The sequence below is a fragment of the Ranitomeya imitator genome, chromosome 2, assembly GCF_032444005.1.
Source record: "Ranitomeya imitator isolate aRanImi1 chromosome 2, aRanImi1.pri, whole genome shotgun sequence".
Taxonomy (NCBI): domain Eukaryota; kingdom Metazoa; phylum Chordata; class Amphibia; order Anura; family Dendrobatidae; genus Ranitomeya; species Ranitomeya imitator.
In genome coordinates, this window is record NC_091283.1 from 207,657,463 (window position 1) to 207,681,671 (window position 24,209).

Here is a 24,209-nt window from a genome sequence, read left to right on the forward strand (position 1 = left end):
TAAAGCAAGGTCAGAGTGCAGAGCAAAGTTACAGAGAGCAGAGCTGAGAGAAAAGCTGAGAGACACAGAACCATAGGTTGTGGTAGAACTGAGCAGAGAGAAGCAGAGCCACAGACAGTGGCGAACAGAGCAGAGAGAAAAGGCGGAGGTACACACAGCAGAGTGGGAAATGACTAATGACAAAGGAGGAGCAGGGACGGACATAGACCAGAGTTCAGACAGGAACGGACACGGATACACAAACAGAACACAGATGAAGGCCTGCAGTATTGCAGCCCTCTGAGACAGGAAATAGACACGACCTGGCAGCTCAGTAGCAAGTGCTAACTGAAGGAAATAGTTTGCTCAGGCATCCTCCAATGTGTGAGGATGCCTTAAGTATCAGAGGCCTCAAGGCTATTGGCCAGGAACACCCAAGGGAGGTGCACACAGTCTCAATAAGTATCCGGAGTGGCTGGCGCCGCCCCCCTATCCACACAGCCAGGAAGTGTACACAGAGTAAGCGGCCATGGAGAACATGGCATGGAGCCGGCAGCAGACAGATCTCACAGCATGGCACTGGGTGAGTGAGTTGATGTAACAGGCAGGTGGGGAATGGAAGGCCATGCAGTGATGCCGGCAGGGTTGTTACACATGGCCTCCACAATCACCAAATATCAACAAAATTAAACTGATTTGGAATGCATTGGGCGCAGAGTGAAGGTTCTTCTGGGAAGTCCTTCAAGACTGTTGGAAGCCATTCTAAGTGATGCCTGATGGAGCTGTTTGAAAGGATGTCAATGGCATATAATGGAGTCAGCAGATTAAAAGGGGGGTACTTAGAAAAATCTAAGGATTAACGCATGATCTAGTTTGTCTCTCACATGCTTCTTTATTTCTTTTTTATATGCGTTCCTCCATGATTTTGCAGCCTTCTGTCTAAATCTACAATGTGCACATTCCAATAAGTTCAAGGAAAACCATTTCATGTGTGTTCAAATATTTGACCAGTACTGTACATGTATGTAATTGCTTATTCTAGTATTACTATGCTGTGTATCATTCCTAAATTTATATATTTGTATTTTGTTTACCTTTATTAATGAGTTATTGCTCTAAAATTTGGAAACATTGTATAACTACTGGCTCATCGTTCTACAGTAGCTTTAGGAACATAATGCCATTTCCTCAAATAGATAGATTTCCGTTCGTCTGGATCCTTCTCCCACCACCTAATCTTCGGTAATTGCTACATGCAATCAAGTCGGCAATCCTTCTGATGAGCGAGGAACTACTCATAATAACCCCGCTGTGATGAATTTAGGCTGTTTGGGGTCAAATACGTACACAGCAAAGGAAACAAGTTGCTGCACCAATCATCTAAGCCCGTAACTCCGTACATATGCGATACACAATGCCCTCATCCCAGCGGGAATTCAGCTTGTCAGTTTAATAAAGAGGCGATCAAAGTAAATTATTTGTTTTATGCGCATCTCCTAAATTGATATGACACGGGCTAAAATATGAGTGTCTCACATTGACATTTGACTACATAAGCTGTATTTTCCTTTGACACTGAAGCTAAGTCTTTCGGGTCTGTTTATTTGCCGCTCTTCCAATTTTTCATAAAGGAAATTTAAGAATGCTATAAATAAAGATAAAAAATAAGAGATAATAATGAACATTTTTGGGGTGTACAAACATCAGAAAAAAAGCCAATCCAACAAACCACACTCGAGCTGTCAAGGTCTGATTGATTTATTTTATTAAAGACTGTGATTAAACACAGAATCTTTTTCACTAAGGTCAACAGAACAGGTTAATTTCAAGCAACATCTTCCTCCCGGGAAGAAGGTTTTGGATGCCGCTGTCATCCATCTCTGTACTTGCTGTGTCCTGCAATTAACCCCAGTGGCGGTGTTGACAAAATACTTGTCTTTTCCAGTTAGTCGCAGCCATGCTTTGCTTCCTTCCTACTAAAGCGTTGGCAATTTCTGTTGTCTTTTGCGTCGTGTTGCAATGTTTCTTATGATACAATGCAGCTAAAGGTGACGACTGCAGCAAAATCTTCTCTCTGAACATTGATATTATCAGGACGGGGAGATAATGATTGTGTCCTTTTACTTTCAGGCTTTTTTTTTTTTTAACCAAACTAGGCCTAAGAAGAAAATGTCCTGAAATGTCTTGAAGGGAAACGATCATTATCTCACAAGTGACATGGAATTAATTGACGTCTCTGGATCTTGAGCTAGATTTCACAATTAAAGGTCATACAAGGTAACCTATGGTTCGGGAAAAGAAGTGAGAGTTATTGCATCGGCGGTAAAATGTAAATTCTTCAGCTTTGACACCATAAAGGAGGATGAGAAGCAAAGGATCCAGGTGTAGGAGGTAAAGGTGGCCATGCCCAGTGATACAACTGGGGGCCACTACCCTCAGGACCTGCATGACTGAGCTGGGGCATCTTCTTTTGGGGTCTTCTTTACTTCTGGTGCTGGGTTTTGTTCTGGGAGTTCATCTGTAAAATAAAGTAAAGTCGACTGAGATATTGATTCTAAAGCATCTGTGGTGCCCGTGCCTGTAGCGTCGCAAAATGCCTGCATGTGTGTTATACTTATATATGTATTTCCAGCTATGGTGGGGGCTGGTTTCTCTGCTGGGAAAAACTGCATCCACACATTTTACCTGATCCGTTACTGGAAGATTGTGCACTTTTGCCTGAACCAAGAAGTGTTCAGGATCCCTCAGGGGGGAGGAGGTGCTTCTAAGAGGTTGCCATGTGCAGAGCAGTGAAGATGTAGGAAGAGGCAGGAACAAGGAGGTCCACAGGCAGAGAAGAGTGCTCTCCCTGCCAGGACAACCGGCCCGAGGGAGGGTATCAGTCCCTAGAGCACAGAGACTTCCAGGGTCCGTGCTCAACTGAAACACTACTCAGTTTTCATATAACAAGCAGTTGTGTGCTTTTGCACTGGAGCTCAGCAGCGCATAGAATCAGGGAAACTGCTGCAAGAGAAAGTGTTTCAAAGTGATTCAAGTTGCCTGCTCCCTGGAAGGGATCACGGATCCAGTAACTGTTTACCTTGGAACCCTGGGGGTCCAAGGAATTGTGTACCAGAGGTATAATTAGCAGCAGATAGGCTACACTATGTCACAGCAGAGAAACTGAACTCTCACCATGAAGGCCTGACCAAAACCCTGTATGTGACTAGTCAATTCTGGAACTGTTTGCAGAACTTCAGTAAATGGTACCAACTGATCATTACCCTGTCTAATGCTGGTTGTTCTCTGCTGCACCATTCCTGGGAGCCAGCCCTAGTTGGGAAGGTGTTAATAAGCTGGCACTGTTGACCTGTCAAAGCAATTTATGCCAGAAATATGGCAAAATTTGCTATGATGATGTCACACACCTGTCCTGGGTATGCTGTGCTCCGCTTCCTTTTCCTAGGTCCGCTGCACTCTGTTGTGCCCCACGTCGGGTTTTGCAGGTTGCCCAGTGTGGATCAATGACATAATCTCCCTATACCTATTTAAGGTCTAGTGACACTTTCCTGTGTCTTTGGATTGAGACTCTTGGGTTACTTGTTTGGTGTGCTCCATTATTTGTACTAGTGTGTTTCAACTCGCATCCATCCCTTCTGGGTTCCTCTCCATCTGTTCATCTGTTCCTAGGTCTCTAGTTAGTCCTAGTTCCCACATTTCCAAGTGTCCTCTGCAAACTGCACCAATGCCTGGGGTCCATGTGGCCACCCAGACCAGAGGCGTGGCAGACCCACCTCATCTGGTGAGCCATTACACATGATTTGGGACCTGAATGTTTTACCTCAACTGAACCCTTAGGGTAGGTGCACAAAAAGTTTCAGTTAGGTAGGAAAGCTCCATAACCTGCCTGAAAAATCCTTTAACCCCTTCATGACCCAGCCTATTTTGACCTTAAAGACCTTGCCGTTTTTTGCAATTCTGACCAGTGTCCCTTTATGAGGTAATAACTCGGGAACGCTTCAACGGATCCTAGCGGTTCTGAGATTGTTTTTTCGTGACATATTGGGCTTCATGTTAGTGGTAAATTTAGGTCAATAAATTCTGTGTTTATTTGTGATAAAAACGGAAATTTGGCGATAATTTTGAAAATTTCGCAATTTTCACATTTTTAATTTTTATTCTGTTAAACCAGAGAGTTATGTGACACAAAATAGTTAATAAATAACATTTCCCACACGTCTACTTTACATCAGCACAATTTTGGAAACAAAATTTTTTTTTGCTAGGAAGTTATAAGGGTTAAAATTTGACCAGCGATTTCTCATTTTTACAACAAAATTTACAAAACCATTTTTTTTAGGGACCACCTCACATTTGAAGTCAGTTTGAGGGGTCTATATGGCTGAAAATACCCAAAAGTGACACCATTCTAAAAACTGCACCCCTCAAGGTGCACAAAACCACATTCAAGAAGTTTATTAACCCTTCAGGTGCTTCACAGCAGCAGAAGCAACATGAAAGGAAAAAATGAACATTTAACTTTTTAGTCACAAAAATGATCTTTCAGCAACAATTTTTTTATTTTCCGAATGGTAAAAAGAGAAACTGAACCACGAAAGTTGTTGTCCAATTTGTCCTGAGTACGCTGATACCTCATATGTGGGGGTAAACCACTGTTTGGCTTTTTGAATGAAAAATTGGCTCCACTCTTTAGCGGACACCATGTCACGTTTGAAGAGCCCCCGTGTGTCTAAAAATTGGAGCTCCCCCACAAGTGACCGCATTTTGGAAACTAGACGCCCCAAGGAACTTATCTAGATTCATAGTGAGCACTTTAAACCCCCAGGTGCTTCACAAATTGATCCGTAAAAATGAAAAAGTACTTTTTTTTCACAAAAAAATTATTTTAGCCTCAATTTTTTCATTTTCACATGGACAACAGGATAAAATGGATTCTAAAATGTGTTTGGCAATTTCTCCTGAGTACACCGATACCTCACATGTGGGGGTAAACCACTGTTTGGGCACATGGTAAGGCTCGGAAGGGAAGGAGCGCCATTTGACTTTTTGAATGAAAAATTATCTCCATCGTTAGCGGACACCATGTCGCGTTTGGAGAGACCCTGTGTGCTTAAACATTGGAGCTCCCACACAAGTGACCCCATTTTGGAAACTGGACCCCCCAAGGAACTTATATAGATGCCTAGTGAGCACTTTAAACCCTCAGGTGCTTCACAAATTGATCCGTAAAAATGAAAAAGTACTTTTTTTTCACAAAAAATTTCTTTTCTCCTCAATTTTTTCATTTTCACATGGGCAATAGGATAAAATGGATCCTAAAATTTGTTGAGCAATTTCTCCCGAGTACGCCGATACCTCATATGTGGGGGTAAACCACTGTTTGGGCACAAGGCAGGGCTCGGAAGGGAAGGCGCGCCTTTTGACTTTTTGAATGGAAAATTAGCTCCAATTGTTAGCGGACACCATGTCGCATTTGGAGTGCCCCTGTGTGCCTATGCAATGGAGCTCCCCCACAAGTGACCCCATTTGGAAACTAGACCCCCAAAGGAACTTATCTAGATGCATACTGAGCACTTTAAACCCCCAGGTGCTTCACAGAAGTTTATAATGCAGAGCCATGAAAATAAAAAATAATTTTTCTTTTCTCAAAAATGATTTTTTAGCCTGGAATTTCCTATTTTGCCAATGGTAATAGGAGAAATTGGACCACAAATGTTGTTGTCCAGTTTGTCCTGAGTACGCAGATACCCCATATGTGGGGGTAAACTACTGTTTGGGCGCACGGCAGGGCTCAGAAGGGAAGGCACGCCATTTGGCTTTTTAAATGGAAAATTAGCTCCAATCATTAGCGGACACCATGTTGCGTTTGGAGAGCCCCTGTGTGCCTAAACATTGGAGATCCCCCATAAATGACCCCATTTTGGAAACTAGACCCCCAAAGGAACTAATCTAGATGTGTGGTGAGCACTTTGAACCCTCAAGTGCTTCACAGAAGTTTATAACGCAGAGCCATGAAAATAAAATAAAAAATTTATTTTCTCAAAAATGATTTTTTAGCCCGCAATTTTTTATTTTCCCAAAGGTAACAGGAGAAATTTGACCCCAGAAGTTGTTGTCCAGTTTCTCCTGAGTACGCTGATACCCCATATGTGGGGGTAAACCACTGTTTAGGCACATGCTGGGGCTCGGAATGAAGTAGTGACGTTTTGAAATGCAGACTTTGATGGAATGCTCTGCGGGCGTCACGTTGTGTTTGCAGAGCCCCTGATGTGGCTAAACAGTAGAAACCCCCCACAAGTGACCCCATTTTGGAAACTAGACCCCCCAAGGAACTTATCTAGATGTGTGGTGAGCACTTTGAACCCCCAAGTGCTTCACAGAAGTTCATAACACAGAGCAGTGAAAATAATAAATACGTTTTCTTTCCTCAAAAATAATTTTTTAGCCCAGAATTTTTTAATTTTCCCAAGGGTAACAGGAGAAATTTGACCACAATATTTGTTGTCCAGTTTCTCCTGAGTACGGTGATACCCCATATGTGGGGGTAAACTACTATTTGGGCACTTGCCGGGGCTCGGAAGTGAAGTAGTGACGTTTTGAAATACAGACTTTGATGGAATGCTCTACGGGCGTCACATTGCGTTTGCAGAGCCCCTGATGTGACTAAACAGTAGAAACCCCCCACAAGTCACCCCATTTCGGAAACTAGACCCTGAAATGAAATTATCTAGATATGTGGTGAGCACTTTCAACCCCCAAGTGCTTCACAGAAGTTAATAACGCAGAGCCGTGAAAATAATAAATACGTTTTCTTTCCTCAAAAATAATTTTTTAGCCCAGAATTTTTTATTTTCCCAAGGGTTACAGGAGAAATTGGACCCCAAAAGTTGTTGTCCAGTTTCTCCTGAGTACGCCGATACCCCATGTGTGGGGGTAAACCACTGTTTGGGCGCACGTCGGGGCTCAGAAGGGAAGTAGTGACTTTTGAAATGCAGACTTTGATGGAATGGTCTGCGGACGTCACGTTGCGTTTGCAGAGCCCCTGGTGTGCCTAAACAGTAGAAACCCCCCACAAGTGACCCCATTTTGGAAACTAGACCCCCCAAGAAACTTATCTAGATATGTGCTGAGCACTTTGAACCCCCAAGTGCTTCACAGACGTTTACAACGCAGAGCCGTGAAAATAAAAAATCATTTTTCTTTCCTCAAAAATGATGTTTTAGCAAGCAATTTTTTATTTTCTCAAGGGTAATAGGAGAAATTGGACCCCAGTAATTGTTGCGCAGTTTGTCCTGAGTATGCTGGTACCCCATATGTGGGGGTAAACCACTGTTTGGGCACACGTCGGGGCTCGGAAGTGAGGGAGCACCATTTGACTTTTTGAATACAAGATTGGCTGGAATCAATGGTGGCGCCATGTTGCGTTTGGAGACCCCCTGATGTGCCTAAACAGTGGAAACCCCTCAATTCTAACTCCAACACACCCCTAAACCTTATCCCAACTGTAGCCATAACCCTAATCACAACCCTAACCCCAACACACCCCTAACCCCAACACACCCCTAACCACAACCCTAATTCCAACCCAACCCTAACCCTAAGGCTATGTGCCAACGTTGCGGATTCGTATGAGATTTTTCAGCACCATTTTTGAAAAATCCGCGGGTAAAATGCACTGCGTTTTACCTGCGGATTTACCGCGGATTTCCAGTGTTTTTTGTGCGGATTTCACCTGTGGATTCCTATTGAGGAACAGGTGTAAAACGCTGCGGAATCCGCACAAAGAATTGACATGCTGCGGAAAATACAACACAGCGTTTCCGCGCGGTATTTTCCGCACCATGGGCACAGCGGATTAGGTTTTCCATATGTTTACATGGTACTGTAAACCTGATGGAACACTGCTGCGAATCCGCAGCCAAATCCGCACCGTGTGCACATAGCCTAATTCTAAAGGTATGTGCACACGCTGCGGAAAACACTGCGGATCCGCAGCAGTTTCCCATGAGTTTACAGTTCAATGTAAACCTATGGGAAACAAAAATCGCTGTACACATGCTGCGGAAAAATTGCACGGAAACGCAGCGGTTTACATTCCGCAGCATGTCACTTCTTTCTGCGGATTCCGCAGTGGTTTTACAACTGCTCCAATAGAAAATCGCAGTTGTAAAACCGCAGTGAAATGCGCAGAAAAACCGCGGTAAATCCATAGCGGTTTAGCACTGCGGATTTATCAAATCCTCTGCGGAAAAATCCGCAGAGGACCAGAATATGTGTGCACATCCCGAACCCTAACCCTACCCCTACCCCTACCCCTAACCCTACCCCTAACCCTAACCCTACCCCTACCCCTAACCCTACCCCTAACCCTACCCCTAACCCTACCCCTAACCCTACCCCTAACCCTAACCCTACCCCTAACCCTAACCCTAACCCTAACCCTAGTTCTTACCCCAACGTTAGTGGAAAAAAAAATTTATTTATTTTTTTTATTGTCCCTACCTATGGGGGTGACAAAGGGGGGGTCATTTACTATTTTTTTAAATTTTGATCACTGAGATAGGTTATATCTCAGTGATCAAAATTCACTCTGGAACGAATCTGCCGGCCGGCAGATTCGGCGGGCGCACTGCACATGCACCCGCCATTTTGGAAGATGGCGGCGCCCGGGAAAGAAGACGGACACCGGCAGGCTCGGTAAGTATAAGGGGGGGGAGATCAGGGCACGGGGGGGGGGCGTCGGAGCACGGGGGGGAGGCGTCGGAGCACAGGGGGGGGGGGCGTCGGAGCATGGATGAGGGTCGGTGTGCGTGCGGGTGGATTGGAGCACGGGGTGGGGGATCGCTGTGCAGGGGGGTGGATCGGAGCACGGGGGGGATCGCTGTGCGGGGGGGGGATCGGAGCACGGGGGGGTTTCATTGGAGCACGGGGGGTGTGATTGGAGCACGGGGGGAGCGGACAGGAGGACGGGGGAGCGGAGCACAGGACGGAGGGGAGCGCTGCACAGATCGGGGGCTGGGGGGTCGATCGGTGGGGTGGGTGCACATTAGTATTTCCAGCCATGGCCGATGATATTGCAGCATCGGCCATGGCTGGATTGTAATATTTCACCAGTTTTTTAGGTGAAATATTACAAATCGCTCTGATTGGCAGTTTCACTTTCAACAGCAAATCAGAGCGATCGTAGCCACGGGGGGGTGAAGCCACCCCCCCTGGGCTAAACTACCACTCCCCCTGTCCCTGCAGATCGGGTGAAATGGGAGTTAACCCTTTCACCCGATCTGCAGGGACGCGATCTTTCTGTGACACAGCATATGCGTCACAGGTCGGATTGGCACCGACTTTCATGACGCCTACGTGTCGGGAAGGGGTTAACCGCTTCATATTTACATAGTCGCATAGTGTTAAAAGGAGTAACCTGACCATTCTTCAGATGGTTCCCCTTGGAAGCTGATCTCTATTTCATAAAAAGAAGGAAAAAAACAACAACAAAAAAGAGTGCATGGATGAAAAAACGATGCTTCAAGGAAAACACAGCAGGCATAAAAACTTGGGGGGTACATCTCTGTCCAAAAGACATCATGTGCACATACTCTAAGTGATGAACTTATAACTACACAACTAACCACCAAGAGAAGAACATAATATTTTTCACCGTCCACCTGACACTGAACTCTGAAGCTCCACCCATTCCCACCGCACGAGACCCAGCGCGCCTCTGGGAACCTGACTCTTAGTTTACTATGAACTGTCAGATCGGATGCTGGACTTAGATTGTATATTTTCATTTTCACCATTTCTATGTTCCACCGGCTGCCAGTTTTTTGCTGTCTGACCTTTTATAATAATATGTCAGACAGCTCTGGGGTCTTGAGGAAGCCAAGAATCTCAGTAGACACTTGAACTTTTCCTGACCGCATGGCTGCTGTAATCAAGCAGTTTATAATAAAAGACAAAACCTAGAATAAACACTACATCGATATCCTGCAATAAATAACTAAATAATAGTAATACACGGAGAAAACATAGGGTGCAAAACAAAACACAGACAGGCCCAGGTGCTGCTCTGCCCACCTCCCATTTTGAGGCCTGTGGGCACATGGTGGTTTGGGTTACTAGAGTTAGGGACCTTCCTGATTGGGTACACCTTGTCGCCGTGGGATGGCTTTTACCTACACATCGTACTTATGCCAACAAGTATGCTAGCCCGATTTTTTGCTTTTGTTTTAGTAAAAGATGTAAACATTTAATAATGTAGTAAATATGACTTGGTATTCTTTGTCTGGTCACCTGGGCCTGTGTGATGGGAGTGGAGAAGAGGAGTTTCATCTCTGGAAGCCAACTTTCCACCGGGTCATAGCTTACCCTTGTTTAGCTCTTTCCATAAGCGATAACTCTGCTCTTAACTAGCCAATATTGTCATTAATTTGTAAACAAAACGAAGAAAAAAGCTGACTGCACCACCAAACTTGCACGCTGTGAACACACCAGCTAATCGGCTCCAGCTGGCCCACTGATCTCGGGTGCTTGAACCAGTGAAGAAGTGCTAGCAACAATCAGACCAAGAAAGAAAAGCGGCAGCACTCACCAATCTTCAGTGCAGGTATTTCTTTATTACATAAATCTTCATGGCACGGGGGTGTATGCACAGAGGAATGTGATAGCTTGAACGACGGCCGTTTCGTGCCGGTCTGGTGCTTCAACAGCACGAAACGGCCGTCGTTCAAGCTATCACATTCTTCTGTACATACACCCCCGTGCCATGAAGATTTATGTAATAAAGAAATACCTGCACTGAAGATTGGTGAGGGCTGCCACTTTTCTTTCTTGGTCTGATTATTGTCATTAATTTGCCATCTACTATATAATGAGTGTAGGTGCTCTGAAAAAATGCTGCATTTGTTCATACTTACTAGGCTTTGCCTTTGCAGACATTGGGCATGAATAAGGAATTGGAGGTTCCTCATCTTCCTTCTTTCCACAGAGATCTCCAATTTTCACTGCCACATAGTTGCAGGCTGCATGAAGAAATAAGTATTTTACAATAAACATGAGTATTTTATACGATACATCTATCTATCTATTATCTATCTATCTATCTATCTATCTATCTATCTATCTATCTATCTATCTATCTATCTATCTATCTATCTATTCATTTATCCTTCCACCTTTCTTTAATTTCCACACCACACTTGGGCACTGTATTTAGGACATCACAGTCTTGTTTTCTGAGGGTAAATTCACACTGCTTCTTTTACTGGCGTTTTTTGATACGGGAAATGTTGCAAAAGTGCTGAAACCGCTCAAAAAATGAACATATTCATTTCTATGTAAACACGACTTGCTGTTCATATGTTAAAACATTGAAGTTTTTTTGAATGCTTTAGGCTTTCAAAAAACACTAAGCATTTAAAATAAATAGTGCACAATTTTCTCTGCTATTTTCCACTGTTAAGATGCTCAATACTTAGCTTAAAAGTCAACGCAAAGACAGATTTTTAGTTTTTTTTGGATTTTTTAGCGTTTACATTGCAAAACAAAGTCTAGCAGTTTCTTTATTGCTTAATCATGTAAAAAAAAGCCAAACAAAAAACAGGAAAATGCTAAAAAAAAACTGGTGTCAAAAAACGCTCAGGAAATGCCAAAAGGAAGCAAAAAAAAAAAGATATTTTATGATTACAACAGAAAAGGGAGTTTCCTAAAGCATTTTTTACTTGAAAAATGGATGTTATAAAGCAGCAGAAAAAATGTAGTGTGAACACCCTCACAGTGTGACATTAAGAAGCTTTCCCTTGGCTGGTTCCTATGAATTAAGCTTTGTCTCAGCACAGTACAGACCATGCCTACAGGACTGGAGCTGAGGGAGATGCATACTGGCACATACAGCTCCCGGCGATACTTCCCCACAGCGTTCAGCGTAGGCTGCGCGCCCACCACCAGTAATACTAGCGATCTGGGAGCAGCGCTTTTTTTGGTGCATCCAAAACGCTGCGTTGGACAGTACAAGCACAGTGGATGGGATTACTAGGAATCCCATGCCCACTCTGTTTTTTTTTACTCTGCGTAAAATCACCTGGAGTGTGAGTTTCTGAGCCGTTGCATGTCAATTTCTTTTGTGGGAACGCTCAGTCTTCTTTGCGGAATTTCCACATAGACTTGCATGTGGTAAATCCGCTTTTAAAAAAAAGTGCGTTTACGCAGGTGTTTTTAGCCTGGCTTAACCTAATAAATAAATAATAATAAAAAAAGTGAGCTTTCCCCTATTTTTGATAACCAGTCCAGGTAAAGCAGACAACTGAGAGCTTATATTAGCAGGCTGCGAAGGTCCATGGTTATGGGCTCCTTCTCAGCCTAAAAATAGCAGCCCGCAGTCGCCCCAGACTGAGTGAATCACATCAGATGCTCCTATTCTGGCGCTTTACCCGACTCTTCCGATTGCACTGGTGCGATGGCAATTGGGGTAATAGTAGTTGGGGTGGATGACTGCTGTGATCTGTAAGAAATCACAGCTGCCATTAAGCACTTTGTTTAGTAATAAAGAGGCATCTATCAGACACTACTAACCCAGGAATACAAAATTAAAACACACAAAAAATTATTTATTTGAATTGTCACAGGGTTACCACGACAGTGTGGAGCCAGAAGACCTCAGCGTCTGATGGCTCCTACTCCGGCACGGAGAAGAAGCACTTCTCCTTCATTTTAAATGTGTTTATTTCTTCTGGAAGTGCAGGGGTTAATTGGCCATGTTGGAAATCCCTGTGTTCACAGCTGATCTCGGTTAGCAACTCCCTTCCCCTTTATAATCTGGGCTCTGTTACTAATCCTTGTCAGAGCTAGCATTTGCTGCATGGCTAATGGTGGGTGAGGAGCACATATGAGAAGGAGAGTTGGAGGAGTTATTGGTGACTGTTGCTTGGTTTGTATGTGTGGTAATTCCTTATCCTTCTCTGTTTTTGTTTATTCCTTTAGTGTCACACCCCGATGCATTCCTCTGTTATATGTGAGTGAATATTTTGTATGCCTGGAGTTTTCTGTTAACCCTTCTCTGTGTTGCCTTGTTTGTCAGGTTGGTGTACTATGATGCACAGTAGCGCACCCTCTCTCCTGGGTGGGGGAAGAGAACAGATGGAAGGCTAACTCATAAGACAAGGGTGGAGGCCCCGGCATCTTCGCCATCTGAAGTATCCTGGAGAACATGGCAAGCTGGGGCGCCCCCTAGTGTAAAGGACAGGGAATGAGCCAATGGTTCGGGGTCACCTGACAGCTGTGTTGTGACATGAATAAAGACTCCCCACACTATCCCTTGTTCACCAATTTATTGAAGAAAAAAAGCTGAGCCCAACCAGCCCTGAGCAAGACACAGAAGTACACGGTGTTCAGTGCTCGCAGATGGGCTGGTATTATTAATGAAGAGCTAGATGGACCTTTTCAGGTTGAAGATGGACTCAAAGCAGTAGCATAGCTACCGGGGGGGGGGGGGGGGCAGTGGGTGCCCGGTGCTTTGAGGGGGCCCACTCGGAGCTATGCTACTGTAACTGTATTGGCGCGAGCAGCGCGCCGATACAGTTACATTCAGCGGCACAGAAGGGAGAATCGATCTCCCTGCTCTGTCGCTATGGGGCCCCTGCTGTCATCGGAAGATCAGCTGTACTGGCATTTAGCTAATACAGCTGATTGCAGTGATGCGAGACGGAGCGCTGCGCTCCTTCTCCCATCATCCCCTTGTCAGTGTTGTCGTCTGACGTCGGGCAGTAATAGGGACACATACGGCAGAAGCTCAGTATTGGGGTATCAGGTGCAGTAATAGGGACTCATACGGCAGCAACGGCTCAGTATTGGGGTATCAGGTGCAGTAATAGGGTCATATACGGCAGCAGCGGCTCAGTATTGGGGTATCAGGTGCAGTAATAGGGACACATACGGCAGCAGCGGCTCAGTATTGGAGTATCAGGGGCAGTAATAGAGACACATATGGCAGCAGCGGCTCAGTATTGGGGTATCAGGGGCAGTAATAGGGTCACATATGGCAGCAGCAGCTCAGTATTGGGGTATCAGGTGCAGTAATAGGGACACATACGGTAGCAGCGGCTCAGTATTGGGGTATCAGGGGCAGTAATAGGGACACATATGGCAGCAACGGCTCAGTATTGGGATATCAGGGGCAGTAATAGGGGCACATACTGCAGCAGCGGTTCAGTATTGGGGTATCAGGTGCAGTAATAGGGACACAAATGGCAGCAGCGGCTCAGTATTGGGGTATCAGGTGCAGTAATAGGGACACATATAGCAGCAGAGACTCAGTATTGGGGTATCAGGTGCAGTAATAGGGGCACATACGGCAGCAGAGGCTCAGTATTGGGGTATCCGGTGCAGTAATAGGGGCACATACGGCAGCAGTGGCTCAGTATTAGGGTATCAGGGGCAGTAATAGGGACACATACGGCAGCAGAGGCTCAGTATTGGGGTATCAGGTGCAGTAATAAGGACACATACAGCAGCAGCGGCTCAGTATTGAGGTATCAGGGGCAGTAATAGGGACACATACGGCAGCAGCAGCTCAGTATTGGGGTATCAGGGGCAGTAATAGGGACACATACGGAAGCAGCGGCTCAGTATTGGGGTATCAGGGGCAGTAATAGGGACATATACAGCAGCAGAGGCTCAGTATTGGGGTATCAGGTGCAGTAATAGGGACACATACGGCAGCAGAGGCTCAGTATTGGGATATCAGGGGCAGTAATAGGGACACATACGGCAGCAGCAGCAGCTCAGTATTGGGGTATCAGGTGCAGTAATAGGGGCACATACGGCAGCAGCGGCTCAGTATTGGGGTATCAGGTGCAGTAATAAGGACACATACGGCAGCAGCGGCTCAGTATTGAGGTATCAGGGGCAGTAATAGGGACACATACGGCAGCAGCGGCAGCTCAGTATTGGGGTATCAGGGGCAGTAATAGGGACACATACGGAAGCAGCGGCTCAGTATTGGGGTATCAGGTGCAGTAATAGGGACACATACAGCAGCAGCGGCTCAGTATTGGGGGATCAGGGGCAGTAATAGGGACACATACGGCAGCAGCGGCTCAGTATTGGGATATCAGGGGCAGTAATAGGGACACATACGGCAGCAGAGGCTCAGTATTGGGATATCAGGGGCAGTAATAGGGACACATACGGCAGCAGCAGCAGCTCAGTATTGGGGTATCAGGTGCACTAATAGGGACACATACGGCAGCAGAGGCTCAGTATTGGGGTATCAGGTGCAGTAATAAGGACACATACGGCAGCAGTGGCTCAGTATTGAGGTATCAGGGGCAGTAATACGGACACATACGGCAGCAGCAGCTCAGTATTGGGGTATCAGGGGCAGTAATAGGGACACATACGGAAGCAGCGGCTCAGTATCGGAGTATCAGGTGCAGTAATAGGGACACATACGGCAGCAGCGGCTCAGTATTGGGGCATCAGGTGCAGTAATAGGGTCACATACGGCAACAGCGGCTCAGTATTGGGGTATCAGGTGCAGTAATAGGGACACATACGGCAGCAGCGGCTCAGTATTGGGGTATCAGGTGCAGTAATAAGGACACATACGGCAGCAGCGGCTCAGTATTGGGGTATCAGGGGCAGTAATAGGGACACATATGGCAGCAGCGGCTCAGTATTGGGGTATCAGGTGCAGTAATAGGGTCACATACGGCAGCAGCGGCTCAGTATTGGGGTATCAGGTGCAGTAATAGGGACACATACGGCAGCAGCGGCTCAGTGTTAGGGTATCAGGGGTAGTAATAAGGACACATACGGCAGCAGCGGCTCAGTATTGGGGTATAAGGTGCAGTAATAGGGACGCATACTGCAGCAGCGGCTCAGTATTGGGGTATCAGGTGCAGTAATAGGGTCACATACGGCAGCAGCGGCTCAGTATTGGGGTATCAGGTGCAGTAATAGGGACACATACGGCAGCAGCAGCTCAGTATTGGGGTATTAGGGGCAGTAATAGGGACACATACGGAAGCAGCGGCTCAGTATTGGGGTATCAGGTGCAGTAATAGGGACACATACAGCAGCAGCGGCTCAGTATTGGGGGATCAGGGGCAGTAATAGGGACACATACGGCAGCAGCGGCTCAGTATTGGGATATCAGGGGCAGTAATAGGGACACATACGGCAGCAGAGGCTCAGTATTGGGATATCAGGGGCAGTAATAGGGACACATACGGCAGCAGAGGCTCAGTATTGGGATATCAGGGGCAGTAATAGGGACACATACGGCAGCAGCAGCAGCTCAGTATTGGGGTATCAGGTGCACTAATAGGGACACATACGGCAGCAGCAGCTCAGTATTGGGGTATCAGGTGCAGTAATAAGGACACATACGGCAGCAGCGGCTCAGTATTGAGGTATCAGGGGCAGTAATAGGGACACATACGGCAGCAGCAGCTCAGTATTGGGGTATCAGGGGCAGTAATAGGGACACATACGGGAGCAGCGGCTCAGTATCGGAGTATCAGGTGCAGTAATAGGGACACATACGGCAGCAGCGGCTCAGTATTGGGGCATCAGGTGCAGTAATAGGGTCACATACGGCAACAGCGGCTCAGTATTGGGGTATCAGGTGCAGTAATAGGGACACATACGGCAGCAGCGGCTCAGTATTGGGGTATCAGGTGCAGTAATAAGGACACATACGGCAGCAGCGGCTCAGTATTGGGGTATCAGGTGCAGTAATAGGGTCACATACGGCAGCAGCGGCTCAGTATTGGGGTATCAGGTGCAGTAATAGGGACACACGGCAGCAGCGGCTCAGTGTTAGGGTATCAGGGGTAGTAATAAGGACACATACGGCAGCAGCGGCTCAGTATTGGGGTATAAGGTGCAGTAATAGGGACACATACGGCAGCAGCGGCTCAGTATTGGGGTATCAGGTGCAGTAATAGGGTCACATACGGCAGCAGCGGCTCAGTATTGGGGTATCAGGTGCAGTAATAGGGACACATACGGCAGGAGCAGCTCAGTATTGTGGTATCAGGGGCAGTAATAGGGACACATACGGAAGCAGCGGCTCAGTATTGGGGTATCAGGTGCAGTAATAGGGACACATACAGCAGCAGCGGCTCAGTATTGGGGGATCAGGGGCAGTAATAGGGACACATACGGCAGCAGCGGCTCAGTATTGGGATATCAGGGGCAGTAATAGGGACACATACGGCAGCAGAGGCTCAGTATTGGGATATCAGGGGCAGTAATAGGGACACATACGGCAGCAGCAGCAGCTCAGTATTGGGGTATCAGGTGCACTAATAGGGACACATACGGCAGCAGAGGCTCAGTATTGGGGTATCAGGTGCAGTAATAAGGACACATACGGCAGCAGCGGCTCAGTATTGAGGTATCAGGGGCAGTAATAGGGACACATACGGCAGCAGCAGCTCAGTATTGGGGTATCAGGGGCAGTAATAGGGACACATACGGAAGCAGCGGCTCAGTATCGGAGTATCAGGTTCAGTAATAGGGACACATACGGCAGCAGCGGCTCAGTATTGGGGCATCAGGTGCAGTAATAGGGTCACATATGGCAACAGCGGCTCAGTATTGGGGTATCAGGTGCAGTAATAGGGACACATACGGCAGCAGCGGCTCAGTATTGGGGTATCAGGTGCAGTAATAAGGACACATACGGCAGCAGCGGCTCAGTATTGGGGTATCAGGTGCAGTAATAGGGTCACATACGGCAGCAGCGGCTCAGTGTTAGGGTATCAGGGGTAGTAATAAGGACACATACGGCAGCAGCGGCTCAGTATTGGGGTATAAGGTGCAGTAATAGGGACACATACGGCAGCCGCGGCTCAGTATTGGGGTATCAGGTGCAGTAATAGGGTCACATATGGCAGCAGCGGCTCAGTATTGGGGTATCAGGTGCAGTAATAGGGACACATACGGCAGCAGCGGCTCAGTATTGGGGTATCAGGTGCAGTAATAAGGACACATACGGCAGCAGCGGCTCAGTATTGGGGTATCAGGTGCAGTAATAAGGACACATACGGCAGCAGCGGCTCAGTATTGGGATATCAGGTGCAGTAATAGGGACACATACGGCAGCAGCAGCTCAGTATTGGGGTATCAGGTGCAGTAATAAGGACACATACGGCAGCAGCGGCAGCTCAGTATTGGGGTATCAGGTGCAGTAATAGGGACACATACGGCAGCAGAGGCTCAGTATTGGAGTATCAGGTGCAGTAATAAGGACACATACGGCAGCAGCGGCTCAGTATTGAGGTATCAGGGGCAGTAATAGGGACACATACGGCAGCAGCGGCTCAGTGTTAGGGTATCAGGGGTAGTAATAAGGACACATACGGCAGCAGCGGCTCAGTATTGGGGTATAAGGTGCAGTAATAGGGACACATACGGCAGCCGCGGCTCAGTATTGGGGTATCAGGTGCAGTAATAGGGACACATACGGCAGCAGCGGCTCAGTATTGGGGTATCAGGTGCAGTAATAGGGACACATACGGCAGCAGCAGCTCAGTATTGGGGTATCAGGTGCAGTAATAAGGACACATACGGCAGCAGCGGCAGCTTAGTATTGGGGTATCAGGTGCAGTAATAGGGACACATACGGCAGCAGCAGCTCAGTATTGGGGTATCAGGTGCAGTAATAGGGACACATACGGCAGCAGAGGCTCAGTATTGGGGTATCAGGTGCAGTAATAAGGACACATACGGCAGCAGCGGCTCAGTATTGAGGTATCAGGGGCAGTAATAGGGACACATACGGCAGCAGCAGCTCAGTATTGGGGTATCAAGAAAACCATGATTTTTCTGCAGGACAATGCTTCATCGTAGCATCAAAGTCTCCACCCACACGGGGCAAAGAAAGACTTTAAAGATGGAGAATTATGACCTGACCACTTCCTTACATGACGAAAACACTACTGAAGACTTGTAAGCCCTTCTTAATCACGATCTTTCAGTTAAAGAAAATAGCTGGTGCTACCCAAAAAGTGGATCATCAACAGATTAAAAAAAACTAGACAGACTCCATGAACGGAGCTTATGACTGTTGTTGCAAAGAAGGGAGCGATATTGGTGACTGATATTTTCATGGAAATGTCAGAAATGGATTTTTGTATATGTTGAGTTGTTCCGTTATTATTGTCACTTTAACAGATCAATTGAGATGGAAAATTTACATTTCGCATTCAGTTGGAAATTATTCTGCACACGGAGATATTCTCCTAAGAGACAAAACCTTACCTTTACTTTTTTAAATATTCAGGTTTCAGGGTTATTAACCTTTTGGATTGACTGACAGCTCTGTAGTTGTTCAATAATAGAATGAATCATCAAAAGTACTAATTGCTAATAATTGTGCACACAGTGTAAAAACAATAAAAAATCAAATTTTTTTTGTGTTCTAATTGTTTCCTCTGTTCTGCAGAAACTGGAGTTGGATCAATTATGTTAACTATGGTGCACGGTGCAGCCTTGGTATTGCCGAGAGGCTGATGGCTCCGTTCCGATTACTGGTTTAGCATGACTTTGCGATTGACAGCTTGAAACCAGCACTGCGTGCACAGAAAGCTTACGCAAGCCAGCGCTATCAATCAGCAAGGCTGCAACCGCCAAGCTCTTGTGCCCTATATGAGATTTGTGACCATCAAGCATGTTATCCAACTGTTGTATGACGATGGAAGAAGTAAAGTTCTTTTGTTTGAACCAATAAAGATAATTTACCGATATGTCGTATTACTTGCTACATGCCAGCTTTATAAAATCTTGTTTTGTGAATTTCAGCTAAAGGAACAAGTTAGGTCAAACATTACTGGAATATTCTTTATACATGTTTTCTAGGTAAAGTCTATAGGTCTTAGATTACCAACGATTGTTCTTAGTTTGCTTTTGTTAATTATTATTGATGTACAATATTCTCTGATCTGCATGGGCAAGAAATCCATAAATGTGAGACAAAATTGTGACTGACATACTGCAATCTTTTCAGCAGGTCAGATCTCTCTTATTTTTAGAGATCTCCATATCCACATCTTTTTATCTCATATCTTTAGCTAACCCCTTTTTAATTGTAAATCTTACTTTCAATTTTTTTTGTAATTTTGATTACCTGTGAAAAACAGATCTTAGCTAGTAAAGAATTCCATATCAGTCTGTGATTTCTTTCCTGTAAAGGGGACCATTTGGCCATTTCCATGTTACACTTTGAATAGGTGCCATCTGCTACTACATTTCCATCAGAGGACACAGCCGTCAGTACATTACTTGTGGTAGTCCGCGATCAGCCAAAGCGTCCTTCAGCTGACAGCTCCCATACACATTGCTGTCAGCTGTTATGACTGCCAAAGCACATTCACATGGGTAGTGAACAATCCAGGAAGACAAACACCTGAACCTTATAGGTTCCTGTTCAGACAAGGAAAACCTGACCCCAGAGGTTGGCACCCTAAGGAAATGCAACGCACTATGGTAAAAAGAAAAAAGAAACTACAAAATGATGTACACACTCAAAATTATCTAACAAATATACAAAAATATTTTTATTGGCAAACAAGAAACATACCGTACATATAAAAACAAGTAAAACCAATAGCACAGGTCCAATTGCTCATAACAACATGGTGTGCAAAATCAGCAATTAAATTCCGCAGTTAGGGGAGGTATATGAGGCTTCCTAAATAATGGGGACACTACTGAGGTGTATACCCTATCACAAATGCTGATAAGGAGAAGCTCCAAAACTGTGGCAGAAACATGCAGAGCATGCAGGCATCTGATGCAACACGAATATCCCGGCATATACTGGCTAGTGCTCAAATCCCCTGGTGTATATCTGTTAGATAATTCTGAGTGAGCACATCTTTTTGTAGTTTCTTATTTTCTTCTTACTATAGTGCATTGTGCTCTACTACTGGATGTAGCACCCATATATTTAATACATTACATTTTAGTGCACCCTGCTTCTTGTCCTAAGGAAACACAATGGCACCTACATTCAAAGGCTGCTTGCCCTGAATGTCTTTAGCAGCTCTTCCCCAGCGATGGCTGCTTACCCTGAATGCCCTTAGCAGCTCTCCCCCCTCAATGGCTGCTTATGTAACACCCCGGAAGCCGGTTGTTGCAGTGGTATTGCCTTCCTCACAGGAGGGTGATACCATGCCTGAAAGTAAAGAAGATCCCTTTAACAGGTGACACGTACACACAACACTGTTCTGACTCCAGGCCAGAAGGGAGAGCTCTGATCCAGTTTGTGGGTGGCTTCCCTATATATTCTGGCTGGAGGAGGAGTTAGGAAGTCAGACTAGAGAAGAGCTGGGGATGTGCAGACATGAGGTTCTGCAGCTCCTGACAGAGCAGTCTGTGAGAGACTGTGAAGGGAGAAGAAGAAAAGAAGAGGAAAGATACTGGGAGTGGATCTGCGACTGAGCTCACTCCAGAATCAGCGCAAGAAACCGGTGGCTGGAATCCCGAGGTTGTGGGGGTAACTGTATGCCCCACAGCAGAAACCAGCGGGCAGGAGATTTCAGGTCACCTGTCCACCATTACATCCGCAGGCACAGCAGCATATAGAGAGAAAGAGAGGACCTTGTGTGAAGCCTTAGGCAGCTCTTCCCCTCGACGGCTGCTTACCATTAATGTCCTTAGCAGCTCTTCCCCTCCACGGCTGCTTACCCTGAATGTCCTTAGCAGCTCTTCCCTTCGACGGCTGCTTACCCTTAATGTCCTTAGCAGCTCTTCCCCTCCACGGCTGCTTACCCTGAATGTCCTTAGCAGCTCTTCCCTTCGATGGCTGCTTACCCTGAACGTACTTAGCAGCTCTTCCCCTCAACGGCTGCTTACCCTGAATGCCCTCATCAGTTCTTAGGGAACGGCTATTTTAGCAATCCTAAGAAGAAAAGGAATCACACACAAAGCAACGACAACCAACACAAACTACAGCACAGAGAACGAATCTAACAAAGTCTATCTCCAGCAGGAAACACCAGTAGGAGAACATAATGTCTGTAAAGCACTGTGGAATTAATGATGCTATATAAGTGAGTAAAATAAATAACTAAAAATAAATACTAAAAGCTGCACTCGAAAGGTGATAGGAAGGACAAACAGAGTAAATGAAAAACGCCTTTTACCCAAAACCAACAGAAACAAAGATAACAGAACTAAAACAGCCAAATAAAAGGTCTATCAGTTGTGTCTCAGCGAAAAGAGATGCTGACCACAGGAACAAGGGTTCGAGTCCAGAAGCAAGACATCAGCTGGACAATTGATTGGCTGACTGATATCTCTCCGGACTCCCCCGTACTCCCGGTGTCTGTTGTTTTCTGCAGGGCTGACGTCATGTTGATCAATGTTGACGGCGTGATGTCAGTGCTGAATACAATATCAGACACCACGAGGAGACTCATCCTTGGACCCGGGGATGGTGAATAAAGCAAAGTTGTTTTTTTAAACAAAATTGCAGCCATGGGATGTATTTTTTTTCCCCCAAACCCCTCCCCCCCCTTAAGTATAAGAGCAGGGTCTAAGCATTGCCCCTTTAAAAAAATACAACTCGCTTAATCTCAAAATATAGCAGTAACTTCAAAAACAGCGAGTGATACCCATCCTAAATAATGTTCGGGGATGGAGCGCTGAAGGTAAGCCTCTTTACCGCTTCATTAATATTTATATATTTTATTAATTATATAATAGCAGATTATGCTGGAACTGGAAAGCTGATGAATTTATATTACGAGGAAGAAAAGAAATGAGTCTGAAAATGTCAACTTTTAATTGAATGAATGGCATTTTCATATAAAATGCTAAAGGGGAAAAAAAAAAAAAAGCAGAAAGCAAAATCCTAATAGCAGCGAATGTATCGGGGGCTACAACTTGCGTTATTTCCTTGTATTTCGCGGTTTCTAATAAATTTAGATATCTATACTTATCATATGCAAATGGATGGCGCTGTGTGCAGAGATAAAAATACCCGTCCTATTCTCCGAGGATCGTGTGTCCCTTACCTTTCAGTATTAATCAGACCATTTTGCCAGCTTGCCGTCTCTCCACATTAGCTGCTTGCGCTGAGCATATGAGCACAATGTGCAAGTGACAATCTGTCTCTCACCGGTGACAGGTACCTTGTTAAGGAGCCAGGTGTCAAATGTCTATGGGAGGGACGGTAAGGAGAGCAAATAAGGGATGATTAGCGTGTTTACACGGAATATTCTCTGCGTTACTGACACATGGGAACGCTATGTTCATTTTATGCACTATCATTGTTTTCCAGTGCATTTACAGCTGATCCACATAGTAAAGCATTACAGATAAGTTATCTGCTGCTGGATGGGTATTTTACTGCTGATTTTAGTACATTATTATTTTTTTCATGCACGCTGTAGCGTACAAGCGACAGAAGTCTTTCACACACCATGAGAGTATCAGTGACTCTGAATATTTCAGTACCGGGGTCTCGCCAGGGTCATACTGTGAAGTTACCGAGTTTATAATTACCCACGTTATCAGATCATTTTCTCATGTCTGTGTATAGTAAAAAATCAAAATCAAAGAGTATTTGTTTGCTGTAAGGGATAGTTTCCCCTTATGATAAGTGCCCCGTTGGTGTAAGGAGACTTATAGGCAATGCTTTGCTCCTCTGGCTTCTTCTGAAGACTTGGCACTCTCTATGAAGAGCAACCTCACCCCTTAGATTTCCAGTCAGAGGCCTTTCACCCAGCCAAACCTATTCTCCGACTTTGGACTGATGAGGGGCAAACATTCAGAAACATGTGTCTGTAAGTGGAGTTTCTAGTTTGGCACCTAATGTCAAATTATGTGGCAAGGCTCGTTAAAGGATCATTATGTTGATCTCCTCTTACTCAGCCGTAACAATTCTTCCGCTTTAAACTGATGAGGGGCAAACATTCAGAAACATGTGTCTGTAAATGGAGTTTCTAGTTTGGCTTCTAATCTTAAATTATGTGGCAAGGCTCGTTAAAGGGTCATTATGGTGATCTCCTCTTACTCAGCCATAACAATTCTTCCGCTTTAAACTGATGAGGGGGAAGCATCCAGAAACAAGTGTCTGTAAATGGAGTTTCTAGTTTGGCCTCAAGGTTTGTTAAAGGGTCATTATGGTGATCCCCTCTTACTCAGCCATGCTAGTTCTATATAAGACTGGCGGAGATAGCGGAGTACAACACCATCCTTGTCAGTCCTGTACATGATGAGTA

General features: G+C 45.5%; 1 long non-coding RNA gene across 1 annotated transcript; it reads right to left on the bottom strand.

Moving 5' to 3' along the window:
- Window positions 1-1,721: 1,721 nt before the first annotated feature.
- Window positions 1,722-23,129, bottom strand: LOC138662673 (uncharacterized). The gene is made up of 3 exons (XR_011318051.1): window positions 23,001-23,129; window positions 10,893-10,997; window positions 1,722-2,497 (listed from the first exon to the last, which is right to left on the bottom strand). It is a non-coding gene; the product is annotated as an uncharacterized lncRNA (long non-coding RNA).
- Window positions 23,130-24,209: the final 1,080 nt, after the last annotated feature.